The 15,617-nt window shown below is 44.8% G+C and overlaps 1 long non-coding RNA gene across 1 annotated transcript; it reads right to left on the bottom strand.

Moving 5' to 3' along the window:
• Nucleotides 1-6,566: 6,566 nt before the first annotated feature.
• LOC309616446 lies at nt 6,567-14,938 on the bottom strand. The gene is made up of 2 exons (XR_014237485.1): nt 13,097-14,938; nt 6,567-12,592 (listed from the first exon to the last, which is right to left on the bottom strand). It is a non-coding gene; the product is annotated as an uncharacterized lncRNA (long non-coding RNA).
• Nucleotides 14,939-15,617: the final 679 nt, after the last annotated feature.

Raw genomic sequence — 15,617 nt, 5'->3', positions numbered from 1 at the left:
TTTCTCTACTTCCTTTAGGTGTAAGGTTAGATTGTTTATTAGAGATTTTTCTTGTTTCTTAGGTAGGCTTGTATTGCTATAAACTTCCCTCTTAGAACTGCTTTTGCTACATCCCATAGGTTTTGGATCATCGTGTTTTCATTGTAATTTGTCTCTAGGTATTTTTTGATTTCCTCTTTGATTTCTTCAGTGATCTCTTGGTTATTTAGTAACGTATTGTTTAGCCTCCATGTGTTTGTGTTTTTCATGGTTTTTTTCCCTGTAATTGATTTCTAATCTCATAGTGTTGTGGTCAGAAAAGATGCTTGATATGATTTCAATTTTCTTAAATTTACCGAGGCTTGATTTGTGACCCAAGATGTGATCTATCCTGGAGAATTTTCTGTGCACACTTAAGAAGAAAGTGTAATCTGCTGTTTTTGGATGGAATGTTCTATAAATATCAATTAAATCTATCTGGTCTATTGTGTCATTTAAAGCTTGTGTTTCCTTATTAATTTCCTGTCTGGATGATCTGTCCATTGGTGTAAGTGAGGTGTTAATGTCCCCCACTATTATTGTGTTACTGTCGATTTCCTCTTTTATAGATGTTAGCAGTTGCCGTATGTATTGAGGTGTGCCTATGTTGGGTGCATATATATTTATAATTGTTATATCTTCTGCTTGGATTGATCCCTTGATCATTATGTAATGTCCTTCCTTGTCTCTTGTAACATTCTTTATTTTAAAGTCTATTTTATGTGATATGAGTATTGCTACTCCAGCTTTCTTTTGATATCCATTTGCATGGAATATCTTTTTCCATCCCCTCACTTTCAGTCTGTATGTGTCCCTAGGTCTGAAATGGGTCTCTTGTAGACAGCATATATATGGGTCTTGTTTTTGTATCCATTCAGCAAGCCTGTGTCTTTTGGTTGGAGCATTTAATCCATTCACGTTTAAGGTAATTATCGATATGTATGTTCCTAGTACCATTTTCTTAATTGTTTTGGGTTTGTTTTTGTAGGTCCTTTTCTTCTCTTGTGTTTCCCACTTAGAGAAATTCCTTCAGCATTTGTTGTAGAGCTGGTTTGGTGGTGCCGAATTCTCTTAGCTTTTGCTTGTCTGTAAATCTTTTGATTTCTCCATCGAATCTGAATGAGATCCTTGCCAGGTAGAGTAATCTTGGTTGTAGGTTCTGCCCTTTCATCACTTTAAATATATTGTGCCACTCCCTTCTGGCTTGTAGAGTTTCTGCTGAGAAATCAGCTGTTAACCTTTTGGGAGGTTCCTTGTATGTTGTCATTTTTCCCTGTTGCTTTCAATAATTTTTCTTTGTCTTTAATTTTGTCAGTTTGAATACTATGTGTCTCAGCGTGTTTCTCCTTGGGTTTATCCTGCCTGGGACTCTCTGCACTTCCTGGACTTGGGTGACTATTTCCTTTCCCGTGTTAGGGAAGTTTTCGACTATAATCTCTTCAAATATTTTCTCGGGTCCCTTCTCTCTCTCTTCTCCTTCTGGGACCCCTATAATGTGAATGTTGGTGTGTTTAATGTTGTCCCAGAGGTCTCTTAGGCTGTCTTCATTTCTTTTCATTCTTTTTTCTTTATTCTGTTCCACGGCAGTGAATTCCACCATTCTGTCTTCCAGGTCACTTATCTGTCTTCTGCCTCAGTTATTCTGCTACTGTTTCCTTCTAGTGTATTTGTCATTTCAGTTATTATATTGTTCATCTCTGTTTGTTTGTTCTTTAATTCTTCTAGGTCTTTGTTAAACATTTCTTGCATCTTCTTGATATTTGCCTCCATTCTTTTTCCGAGGTCCTGGATCATCTTCACTATCATTATTCTGAATTCTTTTTCTGGAAGTTTGCCTATCTCCACTTCATTTAGTTGTTTTTCTGGGGTTTTATCTTTTTCCTTCATCTGGTACAAAGTCCTCTGCCTTTTCATTTTGTCGGTCTTTCTGTGAATGTGGTTTTCCTTCCACAGGTTGCAGAATTATAGTTCTTCTTGCTTCTGCTGTCTGGGCCTGAGTTTTTTTACCTGTAAGATGGAGATAATAACACCAACCTGACAGAGGTGTTAGGAGAAGTAAATAAAACAGTGGATATGAAGGTTGTTTGTCAACTGCAGTGTACTAGAGGAACATACATTTCTTTATTATATTATAACAAAATGTATATAATCATAATGTAATAGGATGAAACAGGTCTTTACTTCAACATGTTCAGACAAACATACAAGAATTACTTAAATCCCCATTACCCTTATGCTTAGGAAAAGTGACATAGAAAATCCAATCATTTAGAACAGGTAGGCTCTAGGAAATGAAAACAAGTAAGGACAATATGGAGATTATATTCTACGTGATGAAATATATCCTATCATAGTGAATAAAAACTTGAAAGGTGTCTTGGATTCAGCTTCCATTTTTGAAACACCTGCTCTGTCCTAGACTTGTTTTGTTTTGTTTTTTTTTTTTAAACATTTAATTTTTTTTTTTTTAAGACTTATTTATTTATTTATTTATTTTTGGCTGTGTTGAGTCTTTCGTTTCTGTGCGAGGGCTTTCTCTAGTTGCGGCGAGCGGGGGCCACTCTTCATCACGGCGTGCGGGCCTCTCACTATCGCGGCCTCTCATGTTGCGGAGCACAGGCTCCAGACGCGCAGGCTCAGTAGTTGGGGCTCATGGGCTTAGTTGCTCCGCGGCATGTGGGATCCTCCCAGACCAGGGCTCGAACCCGTGTCCCCTGCATTGGCAGGCAGATTCTCAACCGCTGCGCCACCAGGGAAGCCCTAGACTTGTTTTTAAAACTGTAGTTTATTAAGCTCTTGCCGTGTGCAGAGCCATGTGCTAAACAGTTGCCATGACTACCTCCTTTGATCCAGATAACGCTATTAACCCATTTACAAATTGGAAAACTGAGGCTCAGCAAAGGGACACAGGACTGTTAAATTATCTCATTTGGGACTTCGCTGGTGGTCCAGTGGGTCAGATTCTGCACTCCCAATGCAGGGAGCCTGGGTTCGATCCCTGGTCAGGGAACTAAATCCCACATGCATGCCACAAGTGAGTCTGCATGCCGCAGCTAAGAAGCCCACACGCCACAAGGAAGATCCCGCGTGCAGCAACTAAGACCCAGTGCAGCCTAAATAAATAAAATAAATATATATATTTTTTAACCGCAAAAAAAAATCTCACTTGGCCTCATGCATTCCTGCATGTTGAGTGTGTTGGTCCCCATTTTATGGATAGAAAACCTGAAGCCGAGTGAAGAGAAATGACATACTCCAGGTCATGGAGCTCCCAAAGTATCCAGGCTCTGGGAAATGAACCTGGAGGTGTGCGTGGGGGAGAAAAGCCACTTAACCATGAAACTTGGTTGTGGATATTTGAGAGCTGAATGACAAAAATAATAAAAGTAAGAACAGTGATCCGTCATGGAGCACTTGCCATGTGCAAAGTCCATTAGATACACTGTATGCCATAATAGGGTTCTGTCATTATCTCTGTTTGTGGATGAGGAAACAGGCTCAGGAGGATCCTACTTGTCCAATGTCACCCAGCTGGCTAGTGTCAGGCCTTAATCAAAGGCCAGTTCTTATCTGCTACACAGTACTGGTATCAAAGAATGAAACTATGGGGCTAGGACACTTCATTCCCTGCCCTGCTCTGCTCCAACTCCTTCCAGCCCAGGTAGGGTGAGAGCAGCCCCAGGGCAGCCAAGGGTACCTCCCTTCCCTGCCCTCCTGCAGCTCAGCCCACCTGGTTGAGGCCCAGTGACTCCACTGCTCCAGGATCCCAGAGCCCTGTAAGACTTTGAGTCCAGTCCCTGGAAAGGGGAACCTATCCGGTAAACTGTGCATCATCCATCTGCCCTACCAGGTGCCAGTCTCAGCCCTTGAAGGAACAGGGAGACTGGATTCCTGGGCAGGCCTAAGGAGCCAAAGGCCTCAGAAGTCAGGCTCTGAGCTGGGAGACCATCAGGAAGGGCTTCAGCAGACTCAGAGTAAGAGAAAGGATGAATGGGGGTGCCTGAGCTGTCTGGAACACATTCTTGTCTTTTCCCCAAAACAAGTGCTTCCATTCACTGGAGGCAGCAAAGCAGTGAGACACATGAGTGTATTTTGCCTGGGTTCACATCTTAGTTCTACCACTTACCAGCAAGTTATGTAACCTCTCTGGACATCTATCTCCTCCACTCTAAAACAGGTTAATAATACCCATGATATAGGGTTGGCATAAGGAGTAAATGAAATAATACATGTGACGTGCTCACAGAGCCTGGCATAGAGTGACAGCTTGATAAATGCCAGCTATCACTCTGTTTCAACTCTTTACTCCCTCCCTTTGCCAATGGGTGAGGAAAATAAAGGCTTGTTGTAAGCCCCCAAATTTTGAGATGGTTTGTTACACAGCATCATTGAAGCAAAATTCCTGACTCATACACATATTGAAGCCAGAATTCAAACCCAGGGAATCTGACTCAAGACCACAATCTCAACCATGCCTGGTGCATTGGGAGTGCAATGCAGAAGGGACTGATTTCTTACAGAGATTCACTGCCACTTGGGGTGAGTCTTAGAGGATGAGGAGGAGTTCACCAAGCCATGAGGAGGGGAGAGAACTTTCCAGGCAGAGGGAACAGCATGTGCAAAGGTGCAGAGGTGTGAGTGGTGGGGTAAGTTTAAAGAATCAGGTTCTGGGCCTGAAATATAGGAGACCTGGTGACAACAGATGACATTAGAAAGGTAGGGAGAGGCTAGAATGCAGAGAGCCTCACCAAGATGGGAGGGCTTTACTGTGAAGGCAATGCGGAGACTGGAGTTAGAGATTAGAGAGAGCGTTTTTTTCTGGAGAGAGTTGGGTAGGATGGGATGGCTTTCCTCTCACTTCAAGCCTGGTGAGGGGGCTTCAGGGAGACCAGTCAGAGAGATGGAGGGCACCCCCTGGGACTCCGTGGCCTGGTATCTGACTCTTGCCCAAGAATCCCAAAGGGATTAGTAGTAGCAGAAAATAACGCAATGGTGGGAAGGAACTTCACTCCTGCATGCTCAGGTCATGGGTCGGTGCTGCCCCCAGACCAGAACTGGGCAACAGAGGAGAGTCAGCCTGGGGCGACCTTAGATCCAGCCCAGAGAGGTCTCCAGAAGTGGCCACCAAGAGCAAGACTTCCAGGAAAGAGGCCCCATCCCCAAGAAGAAAGAGTCAGCTTTAAACCCCTGCCAAACCTGGAGAGCGAGAAAACTAGCTCAAGACAGGGCAGTTAAGTCACACCCTTCCTGACCCTATAACCTTCCCTGCTCCCTCCCTCCCGCGGGGGAGGGGGGTCAGAACCACTGTGGGCAGTGGGGGGAGGGGTGCAGGCTCAAAAGGCAGAAATAGAGAAGCCAGGCATGGCGCCACCATGGCTCCTTTCCTACTCCAAACTCAAGCTGCCAACTCATTCCCACCTCTTCACCTTTGCACTTGATATTCCTTCTGCCTGGAGCTCACTTTGCCCCAGACAGGACCTATTACATAATTTCTGGGGTCCTGTACAAAATGAAAATGCAGGGCTTTGTTCAAAAATTAAGAATGTCAAGATAGGGCTTCCCTGGTGGCGCAGTGGTTAAGAATCTGCCTGCCAATGCGGGGGACAGGGGTTCGAGCCCTGGCCTGGGAAGATCCCACATGCCGCGGAGCAACTGGGCCTGTGAGCCACAACTTCTGAGCCTGCGCGTCTGGAGCCTGTGCTCTGCAACAAGAGAGGCCGCGATAGTGAGAGGCCCGCGCACTGCGATGAAGAGTGGCCCCCGCTTGCCGCAACTGGAGAAAGCCCTCGCACAGAGATGAAGACCCAACACAGCCAAAAAATAATTAATTAATTAATTAATTTAAAAAAAATTAAAAAAAAAAAAAAAAAGAATGTCAAGATAGCAACAGCAGAGTGTTAAACCAAGCGTGGGACCCTTCTGAGCGCAGGGCCCCGTGTAACTGCATAGGTCCCAAGGCCTATGAAACTGGGCCTGGCTCCAAACAGCTGAACTTCTGGCCACCCCTTCCTTCACATCTCTCTTTAAACGTCACCTTATCAGAGATGCTTTCCCTGACCACCTATATAAACTGATACCCGGCACCCACTGGCACCCCCATCCTACCAGGTACCTCTGATAACCCTTTCCAGCCTCATTTTCCTTCTGGGCACTCAGCACCCCTGCCATCCCGATGACCCCAGAGGTCATCAGTCCTGCCTGGCCACCGCTCTTTCCCCAGGACTGGAACAGTTCCTGACACACAGTAGGTGCTCAACAGAGATTAAGGGAATGGAGGGAGGGAAGAAAAGAGGGAGGAAGGGGAGAAGGAAAGAAGATGTCTTCACCCATGGAGCAAGCCTGGGCTGGGGGAGAGGAAATCTCTGAATGGTCTGAAGTTGCGACTCTCCACTCTTTCAAATTACTGAAACTGTTTCGTGACTTACAGTGATTGGAAACTTTTTAAATCTGAGAGCGTCCAGTGAAGTCATGGAATCTGCTCTCAGTTTCAACCAAGGGACGGCTGCAGAAAGTGTCTAAACAGGCAGTGGGGGTAAAAGACAAAGCTGTTTTCTTTTTTTTTTTTGGCCACACCGCACAGCATGTGGGATCTTAGTTCCCCCACCAGGGATCAAACCCATGCGCCCTGCAGTGGAAGCAGCACGGAGTCTTAACCACTGGACCGCCAGGGAAGTCCCCCAAAGCTGTTTTCTTCGGTACATTACTTGCCTGTGTGCAAGGATTTTTGTAAGATGAAGTCCTAGAAGCAGAATTATCAGGTCAAAGGGGATTCTGATATCACTGGAGTGCGCGTCTTCACATTGGATTAATTTACACTCCTGCCAACAGAGTGTGCTATCAAACCTTTTGCTCTTTGCCACCCTGCTATGCGAAACATGGAAACTTGGTTTTCTTTTACTTCACATTTCTCCTATTACGAGTGAGGCTGAATATCCATTAAAACACATTGTGATATTGTGATTTATTATAAGAAATATATGTTTGGTCTTTGGCCCTGTTTCTGGCACCGAGCTCCTGAAACCCTTGTAATTTCCTCTGTTATAAGAACACTAAGAGCATCTCTTGTTCTAAAATTTGTCTTTGACCCTGTTCCTGACACAGGGCCCCTAAAACCCTCATAAATTCCTAAGTGATAAGAACACTAGGAACATCTTTTGTTCTATTAAGGTGACTCTGGGTGGGCTCCTGGATGGCTCCTGGATGGGGGCTTGTAGCCAGAAAAACCAAACCATGATTAGAAGCTTAGAATTTTCAATTTTCACTCTGTGTATCTCTTCATCTGGCTGTTCATCTGTATCCTTTATCATATCCTTTAATAAACTGGTAAATGTCAGTAAGTATTTCCCTGAGTTCTGTGATCCACCCTAGCACATTAATCAGATCCAAGGAGGGGGTTGTTGGAACCTCCGATCTATAGCTGGTTGGTCAGAAGCACAGGTGATAACCTGAGCTTGCAACTGGCATCTGAAGTGGGGGAAGGGGTTAGTCTTGTGGGACTGAGCTCTTAAACCTGTGGAATCTGACATTGTCTCTGGGTAGAAAGTGTCAAAATTGAGTTGAATTCTCAGAAGCCCTGCTGGGTCTGAGAATTGCTCAGTGTTGTATGGGAAGTTCCCCCCGCCCCCAACTCAGACATTGGAATCAGGTCCAGGAATCCAAAAAACACATTTAAAAGAGAAACAGTTCACCCCAAATCCCCTCCTCTAACACTCTAGCTGACTTTAATTTCCCTAAGTTTACAGCCCATTTTCAGACATTGTTTTTCATAATTTTAGAGAAGACAGAATTTAATGTTCTGCCCTTTAGTTTCATTCATCTTTTTCAACAAACATGTATCCATATACTAGTCAGGATGAGCTAGGTTATGCCACAGTAACAACAACAATATCTCAGCAGTGTAAAGCAGGTTGTATTTCTTGTTTACTCTACATGTCCATTGGCAGTGTCTCTACTCCTTATCCTCATTCCAGGGCCAGGCTGATGGAGCAGCCTTGAGGTGCACCCGGCCACCTCTGCAGAGGTTAAAGTATGGCATGTTGCACACTGGATCTTAAAGTTTCTGCTGACGTATAGGACATCCTTTCCCGTTTCATTGGTTAAAGCAAGTCACAGGGCCACAATTAACTTCAAGGGGTGGGGAAGTACAACAGGAGAAGAAACAAATATTTGGTGGCCGGCATGAGTGGCTACCACACGGAGTGTCTAGTCTGTGTCTGGCTGTCTGCTCAGTCCCAGGAAAAGGGAGATGAATCCAGTATTGTCCTTACCCTCTACATTCTCCATGGTCAGAATGATCCTTCTGGGGGAAACACATAACAACCACTTTTAATAATCCCAGAATATCCCATCAGTAGAACAGACAATCATTTGCTCAATCATTTATCAAAAGCCTACTCAGGATATTTTTATTTTCCTTGCTTTCTCTTTTTCTTTCAGCATTAAAATAACATTGCACATGGAAACAACCTAAGTATTTATCAATGGATGAATAGATTAAGAAAATGTGGCATACACACACACACACACACACACACACACACATATACAATGGAATATTATTTAGCCATAAAAAAGAATGAAATCTTGCCATTTGCAACAACATGGATGGACCTCGAGGTGTTATGCTAAGTAAAATAAGTCAGACAGAGAAAGACACATACTGTATGACCTCACTTATGTGGAATCTAAAACAACAACAACAACCAAAAAAACCGAGCTCATTGATACAGAGGACAGATTGGTGGTTGCCAGAGGTGAGGGGTAGGGGATGGATGAAATGGGTGAAGCAGGTCAAAAGGTACAAATGTTCAGGTATAAAATAAATAAGTCATGGGGATGTAATGTATAGCATGGTGACTATAGTTAATAATAATGTATTGCCTATTTGAAAGTTGCCAAGAGAATAAATCTTAAAAAGTTCTCATCATAAGAAAAAAATTTTGTACCTATGTATGTATGGTGACAAGATGTTAAGTAGACTTATGGTGATCAGTTTGAAATATATGCAAATACTGAATCATTATGTTGTATGCTCGAAACTAATATAATGTTAGATGTCAATTATACCTCAATATAATATATAAATAAATATAAATATAAATAAAATAAAATAACATTGCACATAATCACATTAAAAGGAAGTAAACACTGAGGAATAAAAATAGTGCAAGACTTGTACAATGAAATCTACAAAATATTGCTGAAAGAAATTTTAAAATATATAAATATATGGAGAGACAAACTATATTCATGGAATGGAAGATTCAGTATTGTTAAGATAGCAGTTCTCCCCAAATTGATCTATATATTCACTTCAATCCCTATCAAACTCCCAGCAGACATTTTTTTTGCAGAAATTGGCAAGCTGGTCCTGATCCAGCCTCCAAAGCTGATCCTAAAATATGAAAATGCATTGGACACAAAATAAGCAAAACAATTCTGAAAAAGAAGAATAAAGTGGAGGATTTATACTTCATAATTTCAAAATATACTATCAAACCACTTAACCAAAACACTGTGGTACTGGCATAAGAATAGATTTCAAAATATACTGTCAAACCACATAAACAAAACACTGTAGTACTGGCATAAGAATAGATATACAGGTCAATGGAATAACATTGAGAGTCCAGAAATAAACCTTTACATTTATGATAAATTAACTAAAAAAAAGATAAGTCAGACTTGGAGAAAAATATTCCTAAACATCACGTATCTGCTAATGAACTTGTATCTAGGATATACAAAGAACTCTTACAACTAAATAAAAAAGATAAATAATTCAATTTTTAAATGGACAAAGTATTTGAATAGATATTTCACCATAGAGGATTTATGAATGGCGAATAAGCACATGAGAAAATGCTTAGGATCTTTAGTCACTGTAGGAATGCAAATCCAAACCACAAGGAGTTACCACTTCACGCCTACCGGAATGGCTATAATTTAAAAGAAAGGAAACAACAAGTGTCAGGATGTGAAGAAATTGGAACACTGTTCATACACTGCTGATGGGAATATAAAAATGATACAGCCACTTTGGAAAACAATGTGCAGTTCCTCAAAGAGTTACACATAGAGTTATCTATCATATGACCCAGCAATTTCATTCCTAGGAGTCTATCCAAGAGAATTGAAAACATATGTCTACACAAAGACTTATATGGAAATGGGAATTTCCAAAGACAAATGGGAATTCCCTGGCAGTCCAGTGGTTAGGACTTGACACCTTCACTGCTGAGAGCGTGGGTTCAATCCCTGGTCGGGGAACTAAGATCCTGCAAGCCGCATGGCATGGCCAAAAGAAGAAGAAGAAAAAAAAACTTATACAAAAATGTTCAAGGAAGCATTTTCCAAAAGTGGAAACAACCCAAACATCTATCGATGATGAAAAGATAAATAAAATGTAGTATATCCATACAATTGAATACTGCTTGGCCATAAAAATGAATGAAGTACTGATACACGGTACAACATGGATGAACCTCAGAAACACCATGCTCAGTGAAAGAAGCCAGATGCAAAAAACACATACTGCACGATTCCATTTATATGAAATGTCTAGAAAAGATAAATCTGTAAGACAGAAAATAGATTAGTGGTTTCCAGGGCTGGGGGTGGGAATAGGCATGAGATATCTCTTTAGGATGATCGAATGTCCTAAAATTAGATTGTGGTGATGATTGTACCCCTCTATAAACTCACTAAAAGTCATTGAATTATACCCTTCACAGAGGTAAATTTTATGGTATGTAAATTTTGTCTCAATAAAACTGTTTAAAATAACATTGTAATTAACCTCTAAACAACAAATTTAAAGACTGTTTTATTTCCTCACTATCAGAGGAGATCATTTTTCAGCTTGCTGCCTGGCTTCCTGAGGCCCACCTGAGTTTGTTTCAGACTTTGGGCTTAGGACACACTTAATTTTCCTGCTTAAAACTACGAGACCTCAGGTGTTTTTACAGACTGGCAAAGTCTGGCAGGGCCATTTAAAAACAGAGGCATTTCACAGCTAGAGAAACTGAGGCTCAGAGAAATAAAGGGCCTTGCCAAGGCAGCACAGGAATCTGCAACAGCTCCATCAATGCCCAGCACAGACTGGCTTCATAATACAAACACCAGTGCAGCCGGTCGCTGATCAAGCTGGACTCAGCCTGGCACCGGCAGTCCCATGGTTCGTTCCTGCAGGCGCCCCTTTAATTTCTCTGAAGACCCTTGTTCCTGCTCGAGATGCTCCTGTACCCTTTCCCTCTTGGGTGTACAAGCGCAGTCTCATTTTCTGAGTCACAAAAAGTCCAGTCCTGTTTTCCATTAAAATCTTCAGGTTCTTTTTGGTCTAAAGCTTCCTCTCTCTGACAGCTCGGAGGAAGAGATAGAAGTAGGAGAGTTATTCTTTGCCTGGCATGGTTGCAATTGGACTTTGGTGCTTCTGCGCATGGCAGGTACCCACATGCAGATTCTGTCCTCATGGGATGCTTTTGTGGGTTCCCAAGAGAAAGCCCCACCGAGGACTTCATGCTGCATCCCAGGCAGGGTGGTGGCACTCTCCAGCTGACCGCTTATGACCCACACCCCTCCACTTCTGCCTTCCCCATGCACCTCTCCACTGCAGGTGCCTTGCCCTGGGAGGAAGCCCCTTGGGCAGGGTCACAGCCACCTTCCTTCCTAAGGCTCCATTTCTCCCACCCACAGAAACAGTCACAGTTGCCCACCATCTGGGCAAGAGCAGCCTGTTCCCACAGGAACTGGATGGGGAGCTGCTGGGCCCTCTACATGTATTAGGTGTGGTGTGCGCCAAGGACAAAAAACAAGGTAAACTCAAAGGGCCAATATTGCCGGGACAAAGGCCTACAGGACTCCTATCACTCTGTCACAATGTGACCATTGCAACGTCCCAGCGCCCTCCCAAGCAGCATGCCCTGTCCCTTTCCCATCCATATAAGGAAAGACATTTGCCCCCTTTATCTCCGCTCAGCACGCTGAAAGTATACGTACTCTGCCCAGTCAGCAGATGACTTACAGGTTCCCTGGCTATAACAGCAGACAAGCAACCCATGCTCATTATCGACTTTCTCTGGCTACCAGGAATTCGGCCCGCTGTTCTTGCAGTGACCCTTTCACTTTAATAAACTCTATCTTCCTTACATTCTGCCTTGTGTCTGGAAATTCTTTTCCAACCCGTGCTTGGACCACGACATTAGGTAGTATATTTGAGCTTTACAGCAAACTATAAGGTAGGCATTTTCACCCCTCACTCAACCTCCCTTCATAGCTGAGTAAACTAAGACCCAGAAACAGCAAATAGAACTGGCTAGAATTAGAATTCAGGTTTGCCTGACACCAAAGCCATTTTCTTTCTTCCACATCAAAGATCTTCTTGGCTGGACTGAGGTCATCGCTATCACTAATAGCAAATATTTAATGATCACCTGGTGCTGGTGAGGCAGGTCAGACGACACAGTCTAGTCAGACTGGAAGCCCAGAGTTGGGCAAAGGGCAGGAGCAGGCGGGAGAGAGGTTTGCTCAGCTGAGGTCTGGCTTGAGGCCCAGGCCCATGCAACAGAAAGTAGATCTGGAAGAAAAAATATATATACTGTATCACCAGCTAATCTTCAACCTCGGGACCAAGGGACAGGAGGTGGTGGTGATATTAATCAAGGCCAAAACCGTGGCTTCCAAACTTTGCTGCAATGGAATCACCCAGGGATCTTTAAAAAAATACTGAAGACTGGACCCCACCCCCAGACGTTCTAATCTAATTGATATGGGGAGCAACCAGGGCATCAGGATTTTTAAATGTGTGGCAAAGTTGGTGGCAGGGACAGAGTGTAGAGTGGAGGGGCAGGGAGCCCTGGAGGTCTCACAGGAGGAAGTGGCAATGACATAACCTCAAGTCCTGAGGTTCCAGGGTGGGGAGCTCAGGGCCCAGGGCACTGGGCTGGCCGGAAGTGGCCCTCGGGAAAGATTAGCTAGAGGACGGTGGGAGGGAAAGGCAGGAGGGAGGGAAGGAGTGGAAGAGAAGAGAAGCAAAAACCCAGGCAGAGCAGTGAGTTTGAGTCCATTGTCTGTCACTAACTTTCTGTGTGACCTGGGACAAATTGCTTCCCTCCTCTGGGCCTCAGTTTCTCCATCTTGAAAAGGAGGGAATTGAACTTGATGATGGCTAAAGGTCCCTCTGGCTCCAGGGTTGGAGGACGCCCGAGGCCCCAGCAGGCTGGGCCTAGTGTGAGATAAGCCCAGATGGAGTTCCAGATCTGCAGATCTGTAAAGGATGTTGCACACCAGTCTGGGCTGGGGCAGGTTTAGAGGTCCATGAGATTGGTCCTCCCCTGGCCCCTCCCTGGGCTCCTGGGCCACTCTGTCAGGCTGCCAGACATGGTTCATGGAAATTTCCTCTCCGCCTCTCTAGCCAAGCTCAGGGAACTTGGTTATTGTTCCAGTTTCTAATGGAAATTTCCACTATCCCTCTGACAGCTGGTGGGAGACACAGTGCCTTGGAGCTGGAGACACAGAGAGGTCACGGCAGTGGTGGTGGGGGACAAACACCTGGTTATAGGCCACACAGGCTTTGTCAGTGGCCCAGGCATCTTCCTTCAACAAGTATTTGTGGAGCACCTCACCTACTGTGTGCTGGGCCCTATTCCAGGTGCCAGGGACTCAGGACAGGACGGACTCAGGACTGGACAGACACTTGTCTCCTAATAGGGGGAAGAGAATATACATAGATACTGTGAATACAATGAGGCAGGGTAAGGAAAAGGCTGTGATGCTGGGGGCAGGGTCGGGAGGGTGACCAAAGAAGGCCTTGCTGTGGATAAGGCGACATTTGTGTGATTATCAGGGGAACAGCAAGTACTATAGTCCCCGGTTATCCGCAGTTTCCCTTACGTCAGTTTCAGTTACCCACCACAACCACAGCCGGAAAATATTCATTGGAAATTTACAAAAGTAAACAATTCTGAGTCACATGATGAAATCTCGTGCGGTCCGGCTCCATCCTGCCCAGGCCGAGAATCATCCCTTCGTCCAGTGCATCCCGCCTGTTACTCACTCAGTAACCAGCTGGGTTATCAGAACAACTGTCAGCAGTCGCAGTGTTTGTGTCCAAGCAGCCATTATTTTACTAAATAATGGCCCCAAAGCACAAGAGTAGTGATGCTGGCAATTCGGATACGCCAAAGAGAAGAGTAAAGTTTTTCTTTAAGTGAAAGGGTGAAAGTTGTGGACTTAACAAGGAAAGAAAAAAAATTCTATGCTGAGGTTGACCGAATCGTCTATCCATGAAATTGTGAAGAAGGTAAAGAAATTCGAGCTAGTTTTGCCGTCATGCTTCAAATTACAAAAGTTACGGCCACTGTGCACAGTGAATGCTTAGTTAAGATGGAAAAGGCATTAAATTTGTACAATAAGAAATTTTGAGAGGGAGCCAGAGAGAGACCACATTCACATAACTTATTACAGTATACTGTTATAATTGTTCTATTTTATTATTATTGTTGTTACTCTCTTACCGTGCCTAACTTATAAATTAAACTTTATCATAAGTATGTATGTATACATAGGATAAAGGAAAAAACATCACATATGTAGATAGGGTTTGGTACTATCTGCGGCTTCAGGCATCCACCGGGAGTTTTGAAACATATCCCCCACGGATAAGGGGGGACTGCTGTACAAAAGCCCTGAAGCAGGGCCTTGGCTGGCCTGCTGAGGACAGCAGGGGAAGAGAAGAAGGTGATGGGATCAGAGAGTTTCCTGCCAGGCATCTGGACCTCTCTTTGCCAGGGGCGACCTCCTGACCATCAGAAGCTCATGGCCCTTCTAGGGGAAGGAGGAGGAGGACACAGCAGGGCCGTCTCCTGCTCCGGGTCCAGGGTGACGTAGCACTGCGTCCCCCCAACGTCAAGCACCAGTTCCCTCCCAGCTGTGGTAGTGAAGCCATAACCTCTTTCTGTCAGGATCTCTATGAGGTCATCCCTCAAGTCACTGTTGGCCAAGCCCAGATGCTGGTGGGGGGCAGGGCTAGCCCTCACTATTGGGGACCGTGTGGGTGGCACCGCTCCCGAGTCCACATCCATCCCGGTGGCATGAACAGAGGCTGCCGGGAGGGCACCACCTGGGCAGCGGCACACGTGGGGCGGGGGGCAGGGGGGACCGGACGTCTCACACCCCGCCTGGGTCATCCTCTCTCTTGGTCTTAGAGTTCGGTGAAGCTTTGGTGAAGGGAGCAGGGTATTCCTCGGGGCAACGTGAAGCCGTGGGACAGGGCATGATGCCGGGTCTTCCTCCACGTCAGCCCAGGTCAAGGGGGGGCCCTTCAGGGTCAGGACGCCGTTCTTGCTCTGAGTTCATCGCTCACATATCTGTCCTGTCCCATGTTCCCCATGACACTCTGGGGGCATCATTCCCGCTAAAGCCAGCTTTGCACATGCCAGAGTCGCTGAGGGTGAAGGGCTGGATGAGCGTGGCAGTTGCTTCTTCCATGTTGATGTAGCTGAGGTGGCAAAGGCATCGGGCAGAGCGCTGTGGTGGAGAACTTGACTCCAGAGGGTCATGGGACTGCCTTCGAGAACACACTGTAGAGGGGCCGGGGCAGC

Source organism: Balaenoptera borealis (assembly GCF_965194805.1).
Source record: "Balaenoptera borealis genome assembly, chromosome: 1".
NCBI classification, from domain to species: domain Eukaryota; kingdom Metazoa; phylum Chordata; class Mammalia; order Artiodactyla; family Balaenopteridae; genus Balaenoptera; species Balaenoptera borealis.
Note: the sequence above shows the minus strand (reverse complement) of the source record. Positions and strands in the feature narration are given on the sequence as shown.